At 43.6% G+C, this 26,734-nt stretch overlaps 1 long non-coding RNA gene across 1 annotated transcript; it reads right to left on the minus strand.

Annotated features, from left to right (window-relative positions):
• Positions 1–798: 798 nt before the first annotated feature.
• On the minus strand, positions 799–25,209 carry LOC140186330 (uncharacterized). The gene is made up of 3 exons (XR_011882844.1): positions 25,157–25,209; positions 3,145–3,429; positions 799–1,598 (listed from the first exon to the last, which is right to left on the minus strand). It is a non-coding gene; the product is annotated as an uncharacterized lncRNA (long non-coding RNA).
• Positions 25,210–26,734: the final 1,525 nt, after the last annotated feature.

Consider the following 26,734-nt stretch of genomic DNA (forward strand, 5'->3'; position numbering starts at 1 on the left):
CGTGTTAGCGCCTGAACCTGGTGGTATAGGTCCTGAGGATTGTGCACCTTCTTCCTGATGACAGCAGTAAGAAGAGAGCATGGTCTGAATGACGGGGGTCCTTGATGATGGATGCTGCTTTCCTGTGGCAATGCTCCATATAGACATGCTCAATGGTGGACTGGGCTGTATCTCCTACTTTGTAGGCATTTCCATTCAAGGGCACTGGTATTGCTATACCATGCCTGATACAACCTGTCAATGTACTTTCCACCTCCTATCCATAAAAGTTTGCCAAAGTTTTAGATGGCATGCTGATTCTTTGTAAACTGCTAAGAACGTAGATGCACTGCTGTGCTGTGCCATGTGAGTGAGAAATAAAGCTTATCTACCTTTCTATCTTTCTTTTTTCCCCTCACCTATTTGGTTTTGTTGGAAAATTTGATCATTTGCATTGTGTTTCTGAATCCAGGTCAATATTACACATTTGGAACAAAGATGGTTCTGGTAATGATGTGTGAATATTTCCCTTCAGTCTCCTCTAATCATGACTCATTTCTCACCAGTCAGTCCTCCCGCGTGTTTTCCCCCAAGTCTCGGTGCCATTCCTTATGTATCTTTCAGCTACCAAGCCATGAAACTCTTCGGACCTTCACTAATCCGACTACCTGTAATCCGGTTCCTTCGATAATCCGGCACTGATTATGCTTAACGTGATCCTTCTGTAATTCGGCATTTTCACTAATCCAGCACTCCTCAGGTCCCAGTGGTGCCGGATTAGTGAAGGTCGACCTGAACATAGTTTGTCTTTACTTTTAGTACTTCATAAAGTTCAAAATAAATTTATTATTTAAGTGATCTATGATAACATTTTCGTACTATTTTGAGATTTATTTTCTTGCAGGCATTTACGGGAAAAAAGAATCAAATTCAATAGAATTATATGAGAAAGTGTACATAGCAGGTAAGACTGACAATAGAAACTACAAATTAAAATACTGAGAACATGAGTAGAATCAGTTCAGAGTCGAGGTGAGTGAAGTTATCCACACTGGTTCAGGAGCCTGATGTTTGTAGGGTAATAACTGTCCCTGAATCTGGTGGTGAGGGACTTGAGGCTCCTGTTCCTCGATTCTGATGGTAGTAGTGAGAAGAGGGCATGGACTGGATGGCGGGGGACTTTGACGATAGATGCTACTTTCTTGTGGCAGCACTCCATGTAAATGAACGCACTGGAAAGAAGGGCTTTGTCTGTGATAGATTGGGCTGTATCCATCACTTTCTGTAATCTTTTCCATTCCAGGGCATTGCTGCGTCCATCCCAGGTTTCCATTTACAGATTTCTGTCTTTAGTTAGACACAAGGATAGAGTGATCTGAGCTCTGATTCTTGACAGCTGGATCAAGCTGACACTGGTCTACTTTATTTGATCTAACAGCAACTAGAGTGGGTAGAGGATATGTACAGATCTGTTACTGTTACTACCACTGAAACCAAATGTAGCTTGAAGAATAATTCATGGTTTAATACATCAAGGTCAAAAACTACATTAGTTCTCCCCACAAGCTAGATGATGACATTCCGTCACTTCATTTAGTTGACCCAATTTCTCACCGAACCTGCAGACAAGAAATAAAAGAATATAAAGTCAGCAAACTTTGCCTCTGGGGCCTTGAGTTTAACTGTGCATTTAGCGAACATGTATATTTATAGTCAGAGAGGGCTATATATAAAAAAATGCAGCAACTTCATCAGAATACGAAGCACTTTGTAGACAATTATAAACACAAGGGATTCTCCAGATGCTGGGAACCCACAGTAAAGCAGACAAAGTGTGGAAAGGATCGATGGGCCAAATAGCTCCTATCTCTTATGGTCTTATGGTCTAATTTAGCAAGTCAGGCAGCATCTATGAAGAGTCAATGTTTAGAGCCAAGACCCTTCATCAGGACTGGAAAGGGAAGGAGAGGAAGCCAGACTAAGAAGGTAGGGGGAGGGGAAGGAGGGTGATGGGGAAGGTGGGGGGTGGGGGGAGGGGAATGAAGTGAGAAGCTGGAAGGTGTTAGATAGAAGAAGAAAAGGGCTGAAAAAGAAGGAACTTAATAGGAGAGGAGAGTGGACCATGGGAGAAAGGGATGGAGGAAGGGCACCAGAATGAGGTGATGAGCAGGTGAGGAAAAGAGAAGGGCTGAGAAGATAAATAGAAAAAGAATAGTGGGAATAGAAAAGAGGGAAGTGAAGGGAGATAACTTGGATAGTTTTAAAGTGTGGTGCTGCTGTGCCTTCTTTGTAATTGCACTTAGGTTGTGAGCCCAGGACAGGTCCTCTGAAATGTTAATGCAGAGGAATTTAAAGTCGCTGACCCTCTCCACTTCTGATCCTTTGATGAGGACTTGCTCATAGACCTCTGGTTTCCTCCTACTAATCGGCTCCTTGATCTTGCTGACAATGAGTAAGAGGTGGCGTTTGTGGCACCACGCAGCCAGACTTCAATCTCCCTCCTGTACATCACCACCTTTGATTTAGCCAGTGACAAAACTTAAGTATGGCATTGGAGCTGTGCTTAGCCTCACAGTCATGAGTGTAAAGTGAGTAGGACAGCGGACTAAAGACACAGCCATGTGGTGCACCTGTGCTTCCGGAGATTGTGGAGAAGATGTTGTTGCTGATCTGAACCGATAAGGGTCAGCAAGTGAGAAAATAGAGGATCCTATTGCACAAGGAGGTCTTGAAGCTTATTGATTAGTTTTGAAGGAAAGATGATATTGAATGTTGAGCTGTAGTCAATAAAGAGCATCCTGATCTATGCATCTTTGCTGTCCAGATGTTCCAGGATTGAGTGAAGAGCTCAGCCCAGGTAACAGGAGTCAACTGTCACTCATTTCCAAATTATCACTTGCAGCCTATTTAAACCAAGCTCTCACTACAATCCTTGATAACTCATATGACCCAATCAGCCTCAACCAGTCACTCCTAGCCCTCAGGTACCATGTTGCCCTGTCGTGTTAAGTATCTGTTCTCTCTTGTTTTGTGGCCACTCACGGCTTGTCATTTTGTAACTTATAACACAATTAAACGCAGTTCACATAAACCGTCTTCATGGCTCTGCGTTTGGATCAAACTTCCTTGACATCTCCTGACAGGACAAGTGAACCATTGACTAACCTAGCAGAGTTTGCTTGCTCAAAAGAAGCGGTGGTGGAATGCATCTGGAACGTAGAAGCACTGTTGACCCATTACCATCACGGCGTCTCGGAGCGCTTGATAGACTAGCTGTCCACTGACCAGGAGATGCCCACCGACCTCGAACGTCCATCACTCTGGCCCTCCAAATTGACAAGAGTCTTATGGAACAGCCCTTCAGCTCAGTGGTTCTCGACTTTGTCCTTGTGTCCCCCTCCAAGGTGCCATGTCTGATTTTGTAGGGGTCACAAGTGGAAAACTGGAACCCTGAATGAAATAAATGGGAAAATATGCTAGATGATGCAAATGAGGCAGCAACACAGTGGGGGGGGGGGGGTGTGTGATACATCAATCGTTATCTCTGCTCCTGCTCGACCACTTACACCCTGGATGGTGGCCCACTGAGCCCCTTTCCCCCAAATCACAAACTTCAGATTGAGCAGAGCTGACTGCAGCAAGGGCAATCGGCAGCTATGCAGCAGGAGGCTGGTTCCGTTTGCCTTCCACCGACCCGTGCGTGTAATAATACTTATAAATGTGACATGAAGGCTGCAGGTACGGCAGTGGGGTCATCTGCCAGAAGTGACTAAACCGCAGAGTGGCGATGATATCTACCACAGCATCACTATCTACCGCCATAAATCCCTGATTATTATATTTTGAAAGGAAGTTTAATTGGTGAGTACACACTCTTTATTGCCACATCGAATTTGCATATATAATTTAATTTATCTAAAAATTGCCTAAAAAATTAAATTATTTTAAAAAAAATACTGCCTAATAAGCCCAAAGTGACAATATTAAGTGCTTTTCATAGCTGTTGGAAGAGTATCATATATATTACAAATTAAGTATCCTATTCAGAGCTTTGAAGTAGTTTTCTTTTTCATATACACCCTGTAACATTATACTTAACATATTATAATACCAATAACCTGTTATTCCATACAACCTTGCCCAGGCCTGCGCCCTAGAGAGTGAAGGCTTTCCAGGCGCAGATCCATGGTCTCGCAAGACTAATGGATGACTTTAACCTGTTAAAACATAAATATTGACTGTACATTGGAGTAATTAGTATTGTTCACCATATAAACTGACGGAGACTATGGAGAGTGGGGACCTCAGAGGTAAATGAAAGTCACAAGTGGGCTATAAGCAGAAAAAGGTTGAGAACCACTGCCCCAGGCCATCAACCTGAACTCCAATTCCATTCCCAGAGCCATTTCAGGCTGCAGGATCCTCATCATGAATCCCTCCAGAACCCAGGCAGTTAGCGAGAGCTTCTTTAGCACCTGCAAGAGCATGAGGATCAGTGGAGAAACAACTTGTGCACTCAGTGCGAAGCTGCCCATCGCCCACGGGTATGTGATTGTCTACCTTGAGGACATCCTCATCTCCTTCACTAACCCTCAAGACCACATCTATCGTGTCCGATCAGTCCTTCAGGTGGTTTCCTTCTCGAAAACTAACTGTACTGCAAGTTAGAAAAATATCAGTTCGACAACCCAGTCATTTCCTTCCTGGGTTATGTCCCTTCACCCCAAAGTATAACCATAGACTCAGAGAATGTCCTCACTGTTGTTGAAGGGCCCTGACCATGCTCCTTAAACAGCTACAGTGCTTCTTGGGCTATTCCAGTTTCACCTCTGGTTCATTAGAAATGACAGCCAATTCGCCACCCCTCTCAGCTCCCTCACCAAGTCACCTACCTCACACACCACATGTTTGAGGAGCTCAAGAGGCACTTCACCACTGCTCCCACTCTCCGCCACCCAAACCCCTCCCGACCTTTCGTGGTAGAGTTGAGTGCATCTGGCGTGGGCGCCAGGGCCATCATCTTCAAGAGAGGACTGGACTGGAATACACACCCTCGTGCCATCTTCGTGGGCAAGTTCACTCTACACATCGCCATTATGGAGTAGGAGACAGGGAGCTATTCTCCATTAAGTGGGCCTTGGAGGAATGGAGATCTTGACTGGTGGAGAACATCAAGCCCTTCCTGGTCTGGATCGACCACAAGAAACTCATATACATTCAGCAGACCCACTAACTCGACCCACGTCAGGCTCACTGTGCCTGCCACCCTGAGCAGTTCGTCTTCACCATACCCTACCGACCCTGCTCCAAGAACATGAAGACGGGTGCCATCAAGACAGTTCGACCCAGTTGAAACAGAGATCACCCCTGAGCCCATCATTGCAACCCCCCGAACCTCACCCTGATCACAGGACATTGAGAACCAGATTAGCCAAGCCTGACAGTATGAGACTGCTTTGGCTGACACATCAGACAGCCAAATGAACGTGCTGGTTGCCATGTGCTCTGAGGCACTCCACCCCACCCTTCACCCTTCTCTGATTCTGACGCACAACGGACCCTGGATTTTCTGTGACACTGGTTCCGGTGGCTCACCATGTTCGCAGATGTATGTCAATTCATCGTTGCCTGCCCTCAGTGTGCTCAGTTCCCCTGGTCTGCAGCCTCTGCTGATCCCTGGATGCCTGTGCTCCCATATCGCCATCAGTTTCACCGTGGGTTTCCCGTCATCGGATGGAGCCACAGTGATCATGACAGTGGTGGACCGGTTCTCCAAGGCATCCCATTTCATTGCTCTCCCCAAACTTCCATCAGCCGCTGAGACAGCGGACCTGGTTTTCCAACATGTAGTTCACCTCCACAGCTACCCCCAGGACGTTGTGTCGGACCGGGGCCCACCATTTGTCCCATGCCTTCTGGTGAGCCTTTTGCTCACTCCTCTGTGCCTCGGTGAGTTTGTCCTCTGGTTACTATCCGTAGATGAGTGGAGAGTCAGAAGGAACCAATCAGAAAACAAAGAAGTTTCTGCTATGCTTCACCGCCTCTAACCCTTCCACTTGGAGGAAGCATCTGCTCTGGGCTGAGCTGTCCCACAATCTAAACACCTCCACTGCCATGGGTATGTCACTCTTTTGCAGTTTTTCATGGCTACCAACCTCTATTGTTCCCCGTGAAGGAGCCAGCAGTTGACCAGAGCCCTGGATTGTTTGGAAAAGGACCATCCTAGCTGCCAACCGCACCTACTGCCACCAAGGTAACTGCCATCGGTGCCCAGCCAGACCCCTCCGGCCATTAACCCAAGATCTGCCCCTGTGCACCGGCTCCTGCAGCCTCTCGCCCTAGTTCATGAGTCCCTTTAAGATTACCCATCGCATCAACCCAGTCATTTACCGTCTCCAACAGCCATTATCCCTCAGGATCACACAGGATTCCAGGTGTCCTCCCTCAAGCTCGTTGTTTGTGTATCACTCAGCCCACCTGAGTGCGCATCTCCCGAACTGAGGAAGATGGAAGGTGGTCCGGTACACGTGGTCCAGTGGTTGATCGATTCACGCCTTTGTGACGCGAGTGCAGAACCTGGTTGACTGGGAAGAGCGTGGCCGGAGGAGAGGTCTTGGGTGCCATCCAACCATGTCTTGGATCTATTGCTCATCAAGGAGTTCCTCTGGGCACATCTCAATCATCCTGGGCCATCGGGGGCCGGCTGCTGGGGGTGGGGGGGGGTGCGTCCTGTCAGGTCTGCACATGAAAACTCCTCTCAGTCTCTACCCAGCTAACAGGAGTCACCCGCCACTCATTTCCAACTCTTCACCTGCAGCCTGTCTAAACTCAGCTCTCATCCTTGTTCACTCATACAAACCAGACAGCCTTAATCAGCTTCTCCTAGCCTTCATTACCTTGTTGCTTTGTTGTGTTAAATAGCTGTTCTCTCTTGTTCTTTTGGCCCCTCGTTGCTTGTTATTCTGCAGTGTTGTTTTGAAGTTATCGCTCACCACTAAATCGTCTCCAGTGCTGTGTGTTCGGGTCTAGTCTACTCTATGTTTCTTGGTTCTCTGATTCTTTGTGTTCACCGGGTTGAGAATGCATTTCCCAGCTATCTGCAGTGTAGCTCTGGTCTTTATTAACAGCACATCACTCACTGGTTTCAGCCACAGTATTTTATGATGGCACCCAGCACAAACTGATGATGGCGGTGACTGTCTTTGCACCAAGATCAAGGAGTAGGTACATCTGCTGGGTAATCCCGACACTCAGTTGATTGAGCTCAGTGTTAGGGTCACTGGGCTCAGCTGAAGCTCCAAACCTGACCTGAGCCTATGGGGCTGATCTTGCACAATTGATGGTCTTTCACTGTCCCCTCCATTGTGTACTGTCTGCAGAAGTGACTCACCAGCCCACATTGCATGCACCAATCTACATACGGCACATACAAAATGCTGGAGGAACTCAGCAGGCCAGGCAGCATCTATGGACAAAGAGTACAGTCGACGTTTCGGGCCGAGACCGATCGGCAGGACTGGAGGGAAAAAAGCTGAGGAGTGGCTTTAAAAGGTGGGGGGAGGGGAGAGAAAAGCACAAGGTGGTAGGTGAAAATCCAAAGGGGTAGGGATGAAGTGAAGAGCTGGGAAGTTGATTGGTGAAGGAGATATAGGGCTGGAGAAGGGGGAGTCTGATAGAAGAGGACAGAAGGCCACGGAAGAAAGAAAAGGGGGAAGGAGCACCAGAGGGAGGTGATGGATAGGCAAGGAGATAACATGGGAGAGGGAAAAGGGGATGGAAAATGGTGAAGAAGAGGGTAGGGGGCATTACCGGAAGTTTGAGAAATTGATGTTCATGCCATCAGGTTGGAGGCTTCCCAGACGGAATACAAGGTATTATTCCTCCAAGCTGAGTGTGGCCTCATTGCGACAGTGGAAGAGGCCATGGATAGACATATTGGAATGGGAATAGGAAGTGGAATTAAAATGGGTGGCCACTGGGAGATCCTGCTTTTGGTAGGTGCTCGTTGAAGTGGTCTACCAATCTACGTTGGATCTCACTGATGTACAGGAGGCCACACCAGGGGCACCAGACACAGTATATAACCCCAACAGATTCACAGGTAAAGTGGCGCCTCACCTGGAAGGACTGTTTGGGGTCCTGAATGGTAGGAAGCAGGTGTAGCACTTGTTCCGTCTGTAAGGATAAGTGCCAGGAGGGAGATCAACTGCACCAAAAACCAATCTAACACTTTCCTTCCACATAGCCCTCCACTTTTCTATCATCTATGTGCCTAAGTCGTTCAAATGTAGTAGTCACAGTCATAGTCATACTTCATTGATCCTGGGGGAAATTGCTTTTCGTTACAGCTGCACCATAATTAATTAAATAGTAATAAAACCATAAATAATTAAATAGTAATATGTAAATTATGCCAGGAAATCAGTCCAGGACCAGCCTATTGGCTCAGGGTGTCTGACCCTCCAAGGGAGGAGTTGTAAAGTTTGATGGCCACAGGCAGGAATGACTTCCTATGACGCTCTGTGTTGCATCTTGGTGGAATGAGTCTCTGGCTGAATGTACTCCTGTGCCCAGCCAGTACATTATGTAGTGGATGGGAGGCATTGTCCAAGATGACATGCAACTTGGACAGCATCTTCTTTTCAGACACCACCGTCAGAGAGTCCAGTTCCATCCCCACAACATCACTGGCAATGTACCCAATATATTTGCCTCTACCATCAGCCCCAACAGCTCATTCCAAGCAGTCACCCCTCCTTTGACACCCCACCTATACTTTCCTTCAATCACCTTAAATTAAGTCCCTCCATATTAGCTATTTCTGCCCTGGACAAAGTCTCTGGCTAGCCACTCGATCAATGCCTTTTATCATCTCATACAGCACTATCATATCACCTCCCATTCTCCTTTTCTCCAAAGAGAAAAGATCACTCAATCTATTCTCATAAAACATGTTCTCTATTCCAGCCAGCATCTTTATAAATCATCTCTGCACCCTCTTTAATGGATACACATTCCTTCCTACAATTAGGTGACAAGAACTGAACACAATACTGCAAGTGTGGTCTAACCATTTTTTTTTACAGAGCTGCATCATTATTTTGCAGCTCTTGAACTCAGTCCCACAATTAATGAAGGTCAACACACCATATGCCTTTTAATCACCCTTTTATATTGCACGGTAAACTCTTTCTCAGTCACTCATACCACCTTCTGTACCACTTCAGCATCCTGGGTAGTGCTCTCCTGGTCCATGTTAGGTTTTGAGCTCCTCTGCATGTTCAACTCGTTGTTGGTTAGCCAACATATCTGGCCTGGCTTGAGTTAGCTCCACAGCTTTGCATGTTTGTATGCATTTTTCTCTTCCCCTGCCGAATGCTCCCCCAAGGCTAGACTCCCAAATTCCACGGGTAATGTGATTGATGAGGAGTAAGTCCTTCTGATCTCTGAAACTCAATTATCAACAGTTGCAGCTCCATTTAATGAAAAGGAGAATCAAAGGATTCTCTTAGCTCTTGCTTGCATGAAAAATGCTGGTATTAGTCAACTGCTTCACTTCCGAGTGACCTGTAATGTAGTTGTGTATCTAGTTACATCGAATGTATTCTCCAGATTTAGGGTTGTATATGGCATACTATACATACTTTGAATGTTGAATTTCTCTTTCCTTCACTTTCAGCATTGTGAGGGGATCATTCTACCTGTGACTCTCTGCTTCTCTCTTTCTTCTCCAGCTCCCTTCGCGAGGCAGTTTCACAAGAAAACGTCAGAGATGCATGACCCATTCTTTATCTCATCCCTTTCCAGAAACTAAACAGTCCTTCTAGGTGAAGAAGTGTCTCATTTGCACCTCTTCCAGTCTTGTGTATTGCATTTTGTGCTCACAATGTCACTCCTGAGTCTCCAGTACTCCAGGGAAACAGAGCCCAGCCTATTCAATCTCTCCCGGTAACAATCGCCTTTCCCGGTTTTTATTGATGCATCATCAAAACCATTCTACCTGGCTGCATAACGGCTTGGTTTGGTAACTGCTCTGCACGATACCACAGGAAACTTCAGACAGTTGCGGACACAGCCTCCTCTTAGCACATCATGGAAACCAGCCTCCTCTTCACAGACTCTGCCTTCTCATTGCCCCAGTAAAGCAGTCTGCATAATCAAAAACCCACCCACTCTAACTCCTATATCTTCTCCCCTTCCTATTGGACAGAAGATATAAAAGCCTAAAAGCAACATCACCCAGGACACGTCCTCCTCCTTCCCCTCTGCCATCACATTTCTGAATGGAAATGGACAGTGAAGGCTCAAGGATAGCTTCTGTTGACTGTTAGAAGACTACTAAATAGTTCCCTAGTGCTGTGAGATGGCTTTGTGACCTCACAATCACGCTTGTTATGATCTTGCATCTTATTGCAATTTCTCTGTAGTTGATACTTTATTCTGTGTTGTTATTGTTTCACCTTGTTCTGCTTCAATGCACTGGGTAATGATTTGATCTGTGTAAGCAGTAAGCATGACAAGCCTTTCTCTGTACCTCAATAATGTGGCAATAAACCAATATCAATACCATTACCAATTCTAATTCCAATGTCTTCCAATCCAGGCAACATTCTGGTGAAACTTCTGATGTAGCCTGGTTGAGAAGGCTTCTGTCTCATGTTCCGAATGAAAATGGGGGAGATGGTGAAGGCCTTGCCACAATCTTCTATTTTCCCCTACATATGAGGGATCTGCTGAAGGGCTGTAAAGTGGCAAATGTTCAAGAAAGAGTGAAAGGACATTCCCAGTAACAACCGGCTGGCCAGTGTAGCATCAGCGATAGGTAAAATCATGGAAACCATAATCAAAGAAAAATTAACAGGTTTCAATTAATTAAGGAGGGGCAACACATATTCATCAAAAAGCAGGCTTAGTGAGAGACTCTCACTAAGCACAATGTCAGTTTGGGAGTGTTGAATGCTTACTGTTTCCTTTAAATATCAATAACGGAGTTGGAGATGATGCTACGAGTGACAGGAAGTTGTACTGTTGGATGATCATTGTTCTTAAGAGCTTGCTGCTATGCTCTCTGGCAGCTGTCTTGTTGTGGGTTGGGGGAGTGGGGGGAGGGTACTCCAATGCCGGTACTGACTTAAGAACTCTTAGAAGTCCTTGTTATACAGGATTTATTTCTGCCCTGTTTCTCTGTTTTACATTTTTGCCTCAGAGCTGATACCCGAAATCTTGACTCCGCTTATGCCTACCAACCTGTATCTCTTTTATAGGAGAATGGTTAGTCCGTTAAATTTTGTAAGCTGGAATGTCAAGGGGCTGAATCACCCTGTTAAAAGAAGGAAGGTGTTCTAGCATCTCAAACAGTTTAATACAGCAATTGCATTTCTACAAGAAACACACATTCGCAGTTCTGACAATTCCTGTCTTATGTCACAATGGGCGGGTCAGCACTTCCACTCCACTTCTCAGGCTAAAGCCAGGGGGGTCTCAATTCTGATAAATCAAAATGTTCTCTTTGAGCTCCACAATACAATATCAGATACAAACGGCTGTTCTGTCATTGTCTCAGGGAAATTATATAATACATTTGTAGTGTTGGATAACATATATGCTCCTAACTCGGATGATGTGGACTACTTTGAATGTTTTTTTTCTGCGCTGCCTGATCTGAGTCCATACTCTCTCATACTTGGTGGAGACTTCAACTGTTCCAGTGCTGGACCAATCGTCTCCTATTCCCAGAATGCTCAGCAAATCTGCCTCATTAATTCAGTCCTTCCTCTCCAACTATGGCATCTCTGATATATGGCACTTTCTCCACCCAAATATGAGAGAATATTCTTTCTTCTCACACATCCATCACACCTTTACTAGAATTGACTACTTTCTAATTGATAACCAGCTGATTCCATTGGTCCATTCTTGTGTTTATTAGAGTATAGTGATATCATACCACACTCTGGTTGTCCTGTCTATAATTCTTCCTGGCCTTCCCAAATAAATAAGCATTGGCGTTTTAATTCGACCTTATTGTCAGATAATGATTTTGTAAAATTTACAGAGGACCAGATAATCTTTTTCCTTAATACCAATATGTCACCTGAAACCTCAAGCCTGGTTGTTTGGGACGCTTTGAAAGCATACCTCAGGGGTCAAATAATTTCCTACACTGCGAATATGAAAAGAAAGACCCATAAAGAACAACTAGATCTGGCCAATCAAATTAAAGAAATAGGCCAGCAATATGCTCAAATTAAAAATCTGGAGTTGTACAAAAAACGAGTGGAACTCCAAATTAAATTTGATCTTATTTCCACTCACCCAATTGAAAGCCTACTTTTGAAGAGCAAGAACCAGTTCTATATCCATGGTGACAAATCTGGTAAATTTTCAGCCAACCAATTAAGGGCCCTCAAAGCCAAACAACACATTACAAAAATTTGAATGGAAAGCAGAAGCATCACTTTGAATCACTCTGAAATCAATGACACATTCAGGAAATTTTACTCCCGACTTCACACTTCTGAATCCCCAAATGATAACATTTTGGTCGAGAATTTTTTAAACAGCTTAAATATCCCCACACTTTCTTCTGATCTCAAAATGAGACTGAATGAACCAATATGATAAGAGGAGATATCCTCAGCCATCTTGTTACAGCAGACTGGTAAATCTCCAGGACCCGACGGGTTCCCTGTAGAATTCTTTAAATCATTTTCATCACTGCTCTTACCCCAACTAAACTTGGCTCTATCTGATTTGTTTAAACAAGGTGAACTGCCAGCATCATTTACTGAGGTATGCATCACTCTTCTAGCAAAGAGAGGCAAAGATCCAACAGAGTGCTCCTCATACAGGCCAATCTCTCTGTTAAATGTCGATGTCAAAATCTTGCTAACGTTTTGGCCCATAGACTGGAGAACATCCTACCCTCAATTATTTCTGAAGATGAAACTGGTTTTGTCAAAAACCACCTCCCTTTTTTTAACATACGCCGTTTATTAAATATTTTATATTCACCTTCATTTGGGATCCCTGAATGTGTTAGCTCCTTAGATGCAGAGAAAGCGTTCGACCATGTGGAATGTAAGTACCTCTTTGTTGTTTTAGAAAAATTTGATTTTAGACCAAGTTTTATCACGTGGATTAAACTGTTATATTCGCGTCCCACTGCCTCTGGTTTAACCAACTCTCAGCAATCCCAACCTTTCAACCTCAAACGTGAAACCCGCCAAGGCTGTCTTTAAGCCCTTTACTTTTTAATCTGGCCACAGAGCCACTGGCGATTGCGTTCCGCAGTTGTGCGGATCTGACGGGGATTTGGAGGGAGGGAGTTGAGTACAAAGTCTCCCTTTATGCTGACGATCTTTTACTTTCGATATCAAACCCGACCACCTCCTTACCCCCCATGTTCTCGCTCCTTAACAAATTTAGCCAGTTTTCAGGATACAAACTTTATTTACACAAGAGCGAACTTTCTCCAATAAATGGAGAAGCACAAGCATCAGAGTTCCATAACCTCCTTTTTAAGGTAGTGAATAACTAATTTACTTACCTCGGCATCACAGTAACAAGGAAACATAAGTGTCTTTTTGGAGAAAATGTCATTAAATTTGTTAAATCATACAAAACAGAGCCTAGCACAGTGGTCACCCCTGTCCATGTCCCTGATGGGCCGAATTAATGTTGTCAAAATGAATATCCTTCCTAAATTCTTATACCTTTTTCAATCCATACCAACTTTCATTCCTAAAGCCTTCTTCGACTCGTTAGACTCAGTCATATCGTCCTACTTATGGAAGGGCAAGCGTCCCCAACCTAATAAAGCCCATCTTCAAAAATCTAAGTGTTGGGGGCACAGCTTTGCCCAATTTCCACTTATATACGCTGTGTCATCTGTGCAGCTAATATACGCTGTGTCATCTTTTGGTCTCATTTTCACAACCAATCTGACTGCCCAATATGGGTGGCAATGGAGCTGAACTCTATTAAGAATTTCTCCATCTCTGCACTTCTTGGATTCGCACTCCCTTTTCTTACGCCTAAACCAGTTGTTAATCCTGTTATCAGGCACACCCTGAGAGTATGGGCTCAGTTCAGAAAGCATAGTGGTCTCCTTGGCTTCTCTCTTTCAAGTCCTATTCTATATAATCATCTCCTCCAGCCTTCTATACATGATTCAACATTTCAAGACTGGTATAGAAAGGGTATCAGGCGCTTTAAAGATCTTGTTATAGACAACTGCTTTGCATCACTTAAACAACTGTCTACAAAGTTTAACCTATCCAACTCTCATTTCTTCAGATATTTGCAAATTAGACATTTTATCAGCTCTTTGATATGAAGCTTCCCTGAGGCACCCGACACAAACATCGTTGATATGTTTCTTTGCATGAATCCATTGCGCAAAAGTCTAATATCTACCACTTGCGACAAGCTAGCCATCCTGAGGCGAGCCCCCTTGACAAAATTAAAACTGCCTGGGAGCAAGATTTAAATTCCTCACTGTCAGACGATGTATGGGATTCAGTTCTCAAGTTAGTTAACTCAACCTCTTTATGTGCCCGCCCTGCTTGTTACAGTTCAAGATCGTACACAGGACCCATATGTCTAAAACTAAATTATCTTGCATTTACCCAGATGTTAATGCCTGCTGGGACAAATGCAAAAGGGGTGAGGCTTCCCTTATTCATATGTAATGAAAATGCCCTAGGTTGGAAAAATACTGGAAAGGTGTTTTCCAAACTCTATCCCAAATATTTAATTATAATTTGGAACCTAACCCTTTGATTGCTCTTTTCGGCACATCCGGAGAGGGGGTCATGCACTTAAGTCCGACCAAACGTCGCTTACTGTCTTTTGCCTCTTTTGGCCAGGTGCGCGGTCTTGCTCAGGTGGAGGGATGCTGCCCCGCCCACCCATGCTCAGTGACTCAGGGACATCATGTCCAGTCTACAGCTTGAGAAGATCCAGTATTCAATTCTCAACTCGGGCATACAGTTCCAAAAGTTGTGGGGACCCTTTCTTGAATATTTTCAGTTCCCAGCCAAACTATAGGTCCATCCTTTATTCCTTTCCTCTGCACATAAATCCCTGACTTCTAGCATTTCCTGGTAAACTTCTACGGACCCAGACTTGTAAACATACAACAGTCTATGTATTAGGAAAATACACCTTCTCTATACCAATGCAGCTCTGTGGGGACATAGGTTCTGTTTAACCCTTTTCCCGAATGCAATGCTGGCTTGGAGATGGGGATTGGGAGGGCTGGGTCGGGGCAGGGAGGCAACCAAAGCATGATTGTACTATGGGTGCATCTCTTTCATAGATGTAAATTGTACATTTGATACATTTGTTATGAACTGCACAAACCTCCTTTATACTATGCTCTCTTTATTTAAAAAAACAACAAAAATATTTGAAATAAATAAGCAGGCTATATATGGATTTGCTTATTGAATTTCGAATGAATTAGCATCAGAATTGGGTTTATTATCACCAACATATATTGTGTAATTTGTTGCTTAGCGGCAGCAGTACAGTGCAACACACAGAAGAAATGTTACTATAATAAACACAATGAATTATGCGATTTGAAAACTGCAGTTCTGGTCAGGAGAGGACCACTGTTTGAGCCAATAAAAAGAAAGAGTTGTAAGCGGAGCAGCCATTGTGGCAGCCTGGCAGTGATAGAGTGGTCCAGCTTTGGCTCAACAGGCACAAATGCAGACTCGAAGTAAATTTCTAGCATGTTATCTTTCCCTGTGTTAGTGCACTAAGAATGGATCCAGAGTTTGTGGTATGTTCCTTGTCAAGTCAAGTCAAGTCACTTCTTATTGTCATTTCAACCATAACTGCTGGTACAGTACACAGTAAAAACAAGACAGTGTTTTTCTGAACCATGGTGCTACATGACACAATACAAAAACTACACTGAGCTATGTAAAACAACACAAAAACTACACTAGACTACAGACCTACCCAGGACTGAACAAAGTACACAAAACAGTGCAGACATTACAATAAATAATAAACAAGACAATAGGCACAGCAGAGGGCAGTAGGTTGGTGTCAGTCCAGGTTCTGGGCATTGAGTCTGATGGCTTGGGAGAGAAATTGCTACATCAGTGGTGTCCGGGATTCCGTCGCTTTCTTTGCTCCCGCCGAGTATTTTGTTGGAGTCGGATGTAGTCCAATTTATTGTCCGGGGAGCGGACACTGGGATGTGGGAATTTTGGGAGACCTCCCGTCTCCCTGATAGCTACATCAGAACAAGGTTCAGCGAGCTGCAGCTCCTTAGAGTCTGAGTAAAGAACCTGAGCTCAGCTTGATGATCTTCAGCTCAAAGGTGAGAACAAGGAGGTGATAGATAGGAGCTACAGGGAGGTAGTCGCCCCTACGTTGCAGGAGGCAGGTACCTGAGTGACTGTCAGGAGAGGGAAGGGGAATAGGGAGCTAGTGCAGAGTACCCCGGTGGCTGATCCCCTAGATAATAAGTAAACTGCTTTGGGTACTGTGGGGAGGGACAACCCACCAGGGAGAAGCAGTTGTCAGCAGGCCTCTGGCTCTGATTCTGGCTCAGAGGGAAAGGGGTGGGGAAGAGAGGAGCTGTAGTGATAGGGAATTCATTGCTCAGGGAACAGAAATGGGGATTTGTGGATGAGGATGAGATTCTCGGATGGTTTGTTGCCTCCCAGGTGCCAGGATTGAGTCCACAGCGTTTTTAAGTGGGGAAGTGAGCAGCCAGAGGCCATGGTCCATGATGGTATCAATGACACGGGTTATGATGGGTGACAAGGTCAGTGAGTTCGATGCTAAGTTAAAGGACATGACTTTCACGGTGGTGATCTCAGGATTGCACCCTGTGTCACGTGCTATGAGGCCAGAAATAGGAAGACTGTACAATTTAACACATGGCTATGGAAATGGTGCAGAAGGAAGGGCTTCAGATTTCTGCATTACTGGGCTCTCTTCCAGGAAAGGTTGAACCTATACAGAAGGAACAGTATGTGCCTAAAATGGAGGGGCCTAATATCCTAGCGGGAAGATCTGTTAGTGTTGCACTGGGGGTGGGGGGGATGACATATAAACTAGAGTTGTAGAGGGGTGGGAACCAGAACACTAGAAAAGATAGTGGAGTGGGTGTGGAGAAAGACGTTCTTAAGCTTACATACAAATCAGGCATCGAAGGTTCAGCATGGTTGGACTAGTGATGAAATGGTGGAACAGACTCGATGGGACACATTGTCCAACTCTGCTCCTATGTCTAATAGTCTCATGGTATAATGTTCTGAGCTGCTCATACTTCACTGCAAAGAATATTGTACGAGAGGCAGGTGAGCTCAGGGCATGGATCAGCATGTGGAATTAGGCATTGTAGCCATTAGCGAGACTTGGTTGCAGGAGGAGCAGGACTGGCAGCTCACTGTTCCGGGGTTCAGTTGTCCAGGGGAGAAAGGGAAGGAGGAGTAGAACTAGTGGGAAGTGAAATTACTACAAGGCACAATAAGAAATTAAATAAATAAATAAATAAATAAATAAATAGTGTGAAAGAGGATTAGTGAGGTAGTGTTCACTGGACCACTCAGAAATTCGATAGATTTGCAGAGTTAATGGGAGCATTGTAGTGGAGGTTATTTATATATTTATTTATTTAGAGAGAGCACAGAACAGGCCATTCCATCCCAATGAATCACACCGCCAAGTAACACATCTATCTAACCCTAGCCCAATCACAGGATAATTCACAATGGCAAATTAACTTACTACAAGTATGCTTTTGGACTGTGGGAGGAAACAGAGAACCTGGAGGAAACCTACATGCTCACAGAGAGAACATACACTCGTTATAGGCAGAGCCTGAGTTGAACTCTGAACCCTGACCAATGTTGTTATGCTTACCCTTATGCTACCATGTACCGATATCTACACGGATTTTAAGAATATTACTTCTCAAAGAGATAAGGCTGAGATCAAATAGGGGGTGAGTGTCAAGCTGGATAAAACAAAAAGGTGGTTTCAGTGTAGAAAACCATGAGTTTTGGTAGGTATGTGGTTGTTTTACAGAAAAATAAGGGTTGACATGTTGGATCAAAATTAGAATGAGGTTTATTATCACTGACGTATGTTGTGAAATTTATTTTGCGGCAGCAGTACAATGCCATGTACAATATTGTAAATTACAATAAGAAATGTATAGATAATAAGTAAGTGTGCAAAACGAGAGTAAAATATTGAAGGAGTGTTCATGGGTTCATGGACATTCAGAAATCTGATTGCAGAGAGGAAGTAGCTTTTCCTGAAACATTGATTGTGTGTCTTCAGACTCCTGTAGCTCCTCTCTGATGATGAGGAGAGGGGATGTCTTGGGTGATGAGGGTCCTTAAAGATGCATACCATTGTTTTGAGGCATCAGCATTTGAAGATTTTCTCAATGCTGGGGAGGCTGATGCCCATGATGAAACTGGCTGAGTTTGCAGTCCTCTGCAGTGTTTTTCATTCGCGTGCAATGGTGCCTCCATACTGAATAGTGTCACAACCACGGATTCGGCAGCGCAGTAGATACGGCAATTACGCATGTGAATTTGCACGTGTCAGTTAATTATTATTTAATCGTGATAATATTTAACTCCATACTTGTCGTCGTAGTGCTTGTCGAGACTTGGACAGAACACAGCAACGCTTCGCTGCCTGTTTGCTTTCGGCCTTCCCTGAGAAACTGGACTTTCGAGTCAACTGACTCTGAAGACTAGCGGTATTTTGTTTAATGTTTAGATTTTCTTTTTAGCTGCAGTGTAGACTTCGTTTCCCATTTGAGAGTTTTAGTTAACAACCTATTTGGCCTAGTGTTTATTGTTTATTTTCCCTTTAACACTGTTCACATTAAAGTTTGTGAACTATCGACCTGCTTCAGTGTCTCTCACTGAATGCTCTCCACAGTATATCTGTAGAAATGATTTGATGATATACCAAAGCTCCTCAAACTGGGACCATTTTTTTTGGAAGTATGCTGGGCCTGCGGACCTTGGGATTGCAGGCATTGAAACACGATAGGTGTGGCAGGGTGTTGGGGTAGGTGAGTACAGTAAACATGATCAGAGCCCATTCCTGAGACCAGTGAGCATTGAACCATGACGGGCAGGATCCTGGGGTAGTTCCCATGTCCAGGCCAGGCTCCTGCAAATTTCTATAGAGGTACCATGGAGAGCATCCTAACTTGGCTGCATCACTATCTGGTATGGGGGGACTACTGCTCAGGATCGAGGTAAGCTGCAGAGAGTTGTAAAATAGTAAGCTTCCTCATGGTGCTAGCCTCCGTAGTTTCCAGGATATCTTCAGGGAGCAATGCCTCGAAAAGTTGGTGTCCATCATTAAGGACCCCCACCACCCAGTGCATGCCAGGTTCTCATTGCTACCATCAGGAAGGAGGTACAGAAGCCTGAAGGGGCACACTCAGCGATTCAGGATCAGCTCCTTGCCCTCTGCTATCCAATTTCTGAATGGACATTGAACCCAGGAACACTTAACTCACTACTTTTTTTTAATTTCTATTTTTGCTCTACTTATTTAACTATTTTTTTATATATATATATATATATTTACTTTAATTCACAGTTTTTTTCTATTAATTTGTACTGCATTGTATTGCTGCCACAAAGTTAACAAATTTCACTACATATATGCCGATGATATTAAACCTGATTCTGATTCGGAGCAGACAGATCATAACTGAGCATGCAATTAGGAGCCTGGGGAAGGCTGAAAGTGTGCACAATGCTAAATATTTAAAGGCAGCCTACTTGCCAGAACCTCAACACTCTGGGTTCTCCAGCATGGACCAGGAAATATGGTCATTGCCACCTGATGCCGAAACGATCTTTATACCAGATCCGGCTTGTTTCTGTGTGAGTGCCCTCAACCCCCACTATTTGCAGGTTTTGAATAAGCAAGTTTACTGTGCAGGTCGCCTGTTGTATTCTGTTTGAGAACACAGGCTTGTCGTACATGTACACATTATTCAGGAGGACTCTGAACAAATATTTAGAAGTGCTCTTCCTGTGCACAAAGACCTGATTGCATTTGGAAATGAGGTTTTAAATAAACACCTCCCAGCTTCTCACTTCATCCCCCTTCCCCCTCCAAACTAACTTCTTTCTCAACTGGCTTAACATATCACCTTGTATAGCTCGTACTCCTTCCCCTGCCCCCACCTTCTCATTTTGGCTTCTTCTTCCTTCATTCCCTGTCCTGACGAAGGGTCACAGCCCAAAACATTAACTGTTTATCCCTTTCTATAGATGTTGCCTGACCTGAGATTTCCTCCAGCACTTTCTGTGTATTACTCTGGATTTCTAGCATCTGCACGACCTCTTGTACTTAGGTTTTAAATTAAATTCCTTTGCATGGTGCACTGGAACTTACACTAAGAAAATGCATTTCTATAGCAAGAACATGCAATCTTTGATGTGAATCTGATAGAACTACAATCACTTCTGAAAGGCTTTTGATAGCAGCTACGCATCCAGTGCTTTGCAAGGCTACTTTTAGAAAGAAAACATTGTGAAATAATGGATAGAAGCAATGGAAATGAAATGAAGTTTTCGGATTCCATTTGATAAAACAATATGGGTTCCTTCGTGGATACAAAGGAAAAAAATACACATCAAATATCAATTATAGAAAACAGCAAAGTGTACATGAAAAGTCATAATTACATTCAGTGACCATTTTATTTGGTACACCTGAATGCCTGCTCGTTAATGCAAATATCTGAGCAGCCAATCATGTAGCAGCAATTGGATGCATTAAAGCACACAGACATGGTCTAGAGGTTCAGTTGTTTTTCAGACCAACCATCAGAATGGGGAAGAAATGTGATCTAAGTGATTTTGACCATGGATTAATTGTTGGTGCCAGACAGGGTGGTTTGAGTATCTCAGAAACTGCTGGTGACACAAAGGTAGAGTTGGTGAACCACAGTGATGCTTGCAAAAATTCTAAATATATTTCTTCTCAATTACACTTACTGGAATCTGCAGCCTGTAATTTCCCTGTAAGCAAAGTATTTTTGCATCATCTGAATGAACTAACCATTTCATGTTCTTCTGAAGGACTCGACGGATTTAACTCTCAAGCATGCAGTTACGGCACCTTTAAGTGGACAAAGGTACATCACTGTAGCCAGAAGAGAAGGAGGGGGAAAGAATTCAAATCTAGCCGGAAGTGCCAAGCTATTAAAGTTCCTCAACCTAGCCTTTTGATAGCAAAGATACTGTTGCTGAAGAACAAGATTGAGGACTAAGGGTATGGTTGCTGTATCAGGGGGAAATGAGGAATTGCTGCATTCTGTATTTCATGGAGCATTGGCTCACTCTGAACATATTGAGTTCAATGATCAGACCCAAGGTCGATCGGACTCGATACAGAGGGTGGACTGACCTGATGATTTGCAGGAGGCAAAAGGGGGTCTTGTGTTTCCTGATAAACTCTCTGTGGTGCTCGGATGCAGCAGTCTTGCTCTTGTCGCACTCTTATTCCCATGACTGGAACATCTAATGATTATGTGAGGATCATTCTACTTACCAAGAGAGTTCTCCTCCAAGATCCTGACCACGGTTTACATACCACCAAAAAAAACGCTCACCAAGCATTCGAGATATTAAATTCTGCCATCACTGAACAAGAAACTACCTACTCCAACACATTTCAAATCATAGTCAGGGACTTCAGTCAGGCATGTTTGAAGAAATTGCTGCCCAATTATCATCAGCATATATCCTGCAACACTAGGGGTCTCACCACACTAGACCTCCACGATACTATGGTAAAGAATACCTAGACTGCTTTCGGGAAATCTGATCACTTGGTTTTCCTCCTACCTGCATACAGGCAAAGGCTAAAGAGCAAGGCTCCAGAGTGGTAACAACAAAGAAGTGATCGTGGGAGGCAGAGTAACGCGTACGGGATTGCTTCGAGTCAGTGAACTAGGTCGTGTTCAAAGACTCATCAGATGATCGGAATGAATAGAGCATGGCTGTCATGGACTTTACTAAAACAGGCGTCGACAAGGGTGCCCCACAAAATCATTCAGGATCTTCCCCAGACAGAAGCTCTGGATGAATCATAAGACTCACAATCTGCTGAGAGCCAGTTCAGTGGCATTCAGATCTGGTGACCAAGTAAGATGCACAAGGTCCAGGAACGATCTCTGAAATGCCATCTCACGTGCAAAGTAGCAATTCCAGACCAAACCTGAGTTACTGGGGGATGCTTGACAGCTGTGGCAGGGTTTCAATGCTATTACCTCTTACAAAGTAAAACCAAGCAACATAGACAACAACAAGGCTTCGCTCCCAAATGATCTCAATGCCTTCCATGTTCACTTTGACCATCAAAATATGGAGGAAACTTCACAAACTCCTGCAGACCCTGATGACCCTGTGATTTTAGTCTCTCAGGAACCCATGAAAAGCATTCGGCCCAGATGGGTTATCTGGCCGAGTTCTAAAGACCTGTGCTGACCAATGGCTGGAGTGTTCACAGATATCTTTAACCTCTCATTTCAGCAGTCATAGATACCCTTTTGCTTCAAGCAGCTTCACTTATACCAGTGTCTACAAAAAATGTGGTAACCTGCCTTAGTGACTGCCATCCAGTAGCACTCACATCCACTGTGATGAAGTGCTTTGAGAGGGTGGTGATGAACCATATCAACTCCTGCCTGAGGAGCGACTTGGATCCGCTCCAATTTGCCTACTTTCACAGAAGGTCTGCAGCAGATGCCATTTCATTAGCTCTTCAGTCAATCCTGGAACACCTGGACACCAAAGATGCATACATCAGAATTCTCTTTATCGACTACAGCTCAGCATTCAATACTATCATCCCCTCAAAACTAAACAATAAGCTTCACGACCTAGGCCTCAGTATCTCTTTGTACAATTGGATCCTCAATTTCCACACACAGAACCTAGTTTGTTCGGATTGGAAACAATATCTCCTCTACACTCTCCATAGCACAGGTGCACCACAAGGCTGTGTGCTTAGCTACCTGCTCTATTCACTTTATACTTATGACTGTGAGGCTAAGCACAGCTCTAATACCATATTCAAGTTTGCCAACAACACTGTTATTCGCCAAATCAAAGGTAGTGATGAATCAGTACGTAAGAGGGAGATTGAAAATCTGGCTCGGTGGTGCCACAACAACAACCTCTCACTCAATGTCAGCAAGATCAAGAAGTTGATTATTGACTTCAGGTGGAGCCAGTCCTAGTCAGGGGTCAGTAGTGGAGAGGCTCAGCAACTTAAAATTCTTCAGTGTTATAATTCCTGAGGATCTGTCTTGAGCCCAGCACGTAAGTGCAGTTATGAAGGAAGCACGGCATTGCCGCTACTTTCTTAGAATTTTGCAAAGATTCGACATGACATCTAAAACTTGGACAAACCTCTATGGATGTGTGGTGAAGACTTTGTTCACTGATTGCATCATGCCCTGGTCTGGAAACAGCGAATCATTGAACAGAAAATCCTCCACAAAGTAGTGGATACGACCTAGTATATCGTAGATAAAGCCCTTCCTACCATGGAGCACGTCTACACAGTGCGCAGTCACAGGAAAGCATCATCCATCATCATGAACCACCACCATCCAGACCATGCTCTCGTTCCACTGCCACCATCAGGAAGAAGGTACAGGAGCTTCAGGACTCACACCACCAAGTTTAAGAACAGTTATTACCCCTCAACTATCAGGCACCTGATCCAGAAGGAATAACTTCACTCAACTTCACTTGGCCAATCACTGAACTGTTCCCACAAACTACAGATTCAATTTCAAGGACTATTCATTGTGGGCCAAAGGGCCTATCCTGTGCTGGACAGTTCTATGTTCTATGCTCTATCAGCAATCCAGGTTACAACAATTCACCAAGTGATAAAATTAATTTCACATTTCTTCCAATTACTTTACTAATTACTTTCATATTATAGTTTGTAAAATGTCATTACAGGATTAGTAATAGGCCATTAAGTTGTTCTGCAAGGTTAATATTTAACATAAGTATGATAGGCAGCATTAATGTAGAATTGTGTATCAGGCTGGTTATTGATTATTGTGGTTATTTATTTCTCCAACTTTGGAATAAAAGGCTAATATTCTTAGTACATCTTTCACAGCCAGTAAGACACTGCTGAAGGACAGTCACATTTGTAAGATAAAAAATACAACATTCATAGGTTCAATCCACTTTCTGCTCAGCAAGCTCCCACAAACAGTGAACTAAGAATGACAAAACAATTGGTTCAGTATTTTGATTGAGGGTTAAGAATTGGTTCAGGACTGGGAATCATTCTCCTGTTTTCCATGGGGATGGTATAATGAAATCCATTTGTTGGGCCATCCAAAGAAAGAAAAATCAAATTAAAGATTAGCTTTATTCAGTCTATAGAGGTGAGGCAAAACAGCAGTGAGGTCATGGACCCTATACAGATTACAGAGGAGGAAGTATTTGCTGTCTTGAGGTAGATTAAGGTAGATAATTCCCCAGGGCTGACAAGATGTTTTCCCGGAACCTGTGAGAGGCAAATGCAGAAATTGCAGGGGCCCTAACAAAGATATTTAAATCATCCTTACTGCCAGGTGAGGTATTAGAGGACTGGAGGATACTTATGTTGTTCTGCTGTTTAAGAAAGGCTCCAAAAACAAACCAGGAAATTACAGGCCGGTGTGTCTGCCATCCGTAGTAGGAAAGTTATTGGAAGGTATTCTAGGGTATTCATGATTCTATCTGAGCATTTGAAGAGACAGGGGCTGATTATGGATAATCAGCATGGCTTTGTGCATAGTGGGTCGTGCAGGAAAGTTGGTAAAGGTAAGACAGTGGATATTGTCTATATGGACTTTAGCAAGGCCTTTGACAAGTCCCACATGGGAGGTTGGTCAGGCAGGTTCAGTTGCTTGGCATTCAAAATGAGGTAGTAAATTGGATTAGCCATTGGCTTTGAGAGAGAAGCCAGAAAGTGGTAATACGTGGTTGCCACTCTGACTGGAGGCCTGCGACTAGTGGAGTGCTGCAGGGATCGGTGCTGGGTCCATTGCCGTGGGGTTATCTGCCAGAAACGTGAAGTCCACCACTGCATCACTATCTACCACTACGACTTCCATTACACCCCTGATACTTACCATATTTTGAAAGGAAGTTCAATTCGCTTTTCTTGATAGCATTGTAGTATTCCTAAGTGATAAGAAGTTTGGAGAAGAAATTGTCACGGCTAAGTTTGACATATTTTACCTGTCAGATATATATGGAAAACAGAAATTATTAAACAAAAGGTTACAATGAAAAAAGCTGCAATCTCATATCATGCAAAGAGGTTATTACCACTTTCCTCAGAAAACAAGCTTTTCAACAACAATATTGAATGTTATGGCTTAACGCTATTTCCTTCACTGACCACTCAAAATAGAACTGCAGGATGGTGATCTGATTGTATACAGTATCTTGATTATTTGAAACAACTGCACATTGATAGGGAGTTTCAGTTCAGAGACCCGCTAGAGATGCATATTCCAGACTGGGTGGTGGATCCATTGGGGTGAAAGTGAATGATGTTGACACCACATTGCAACAATGTCTCACTGAATTGCAGAGTGATATAACAGCTCAAGCAAAATTTCTGGATAAACAGTAATATTCAAAATACTGTATGTTTCTACAGCTCTGGGAGAAAGCTAAGTTGTTTTTAATTGGATTTCCCACCTGTTAGATAGTTGAATGTGGTTTTAGTCAAGCTTTTCAACTGCTGTCAAAAGCTTGTAACTGTCTTGATGTTGTGAAAAGAGATCTTCGATTATCTTTTAACCAAGTTGTAACCTGATATTCAAATACTCACTAGTTTGCATCAGTTGAAAGGATCTCATTAAATACCCAAAGTAGCACTTTTTCGTTGCTCATTGGGAGAATATTATTATTATAAATAAAGTATCCTATACAGATCTTTGAAATAGTTTTCTTTTTCAAATAAACCTGTAACATTATACTTATTAATACCAAACATTAATACCAATTACCAGTTAAAACATAAATATTGACTGTATATTAGAATAATTAGTACAGTTGACCATATAAACTTTAGCAACTAACGGAGACTATGGAGGGTGGGGCCACAGAGGTAAATGAAAGTCACAAGTGGGCCACAAGCAGAAAAAGGTTGAGAACCACTGATCTCCTCCATGTCTAAAGGCATCTTCAATAGTGTTGTTGTTGGCCCATTTGAGTCTCTAGACAATGGTCTCTGGCTGTCCACTATGTCTCTGCCTCTTATCATCTGAAACACCTCTATCAAGACATCTCTAATCCTTCGTCACTCCAAAGAGAAAAGCCCTAGCTCTCTTAACCTATCCACATAAAGCATGCTCTCTCGCCTAGGAGGCATCCTGGTAAATTTTCACTGCAGCTTCTCCGAAGCTTCCACATCCTTCCTATAATGAGGCGACCAGAACTGAACACAATACTCCAAGTGTGCTCGAAGTAGGGTTTTATAGATCTGCAACATTACCTCACGTCCTACTATTGAAGGCCAACACACCATGCACCTTCTTAACTGCCCTATCAACGTGCATGGCATTTTGAGGGATCTTGATGGGACTGGTTGATGACAGCCTGCAACCTGTGAAACACCCAGGTTTGTGCTGACATGCACTAAAGAAAACTCAAATCTGGGCCACCAGCACAAGCCCCCACAGAAAGCAACATAAGGA

Source organism: Mobula birostris, chromosome 1, assembly GCF_030028105.1.
Source record: "Mobula birostris isolate sMobBir1 chromosome 1, sMobBir1.hap1, whole genome shotgun sequence".
NCBI lineage: Eukaryota > Metazoa > Chordata > Chondrichthyes > Myliobatiformes > Myliobatidae > Mobula > Mobula birostris.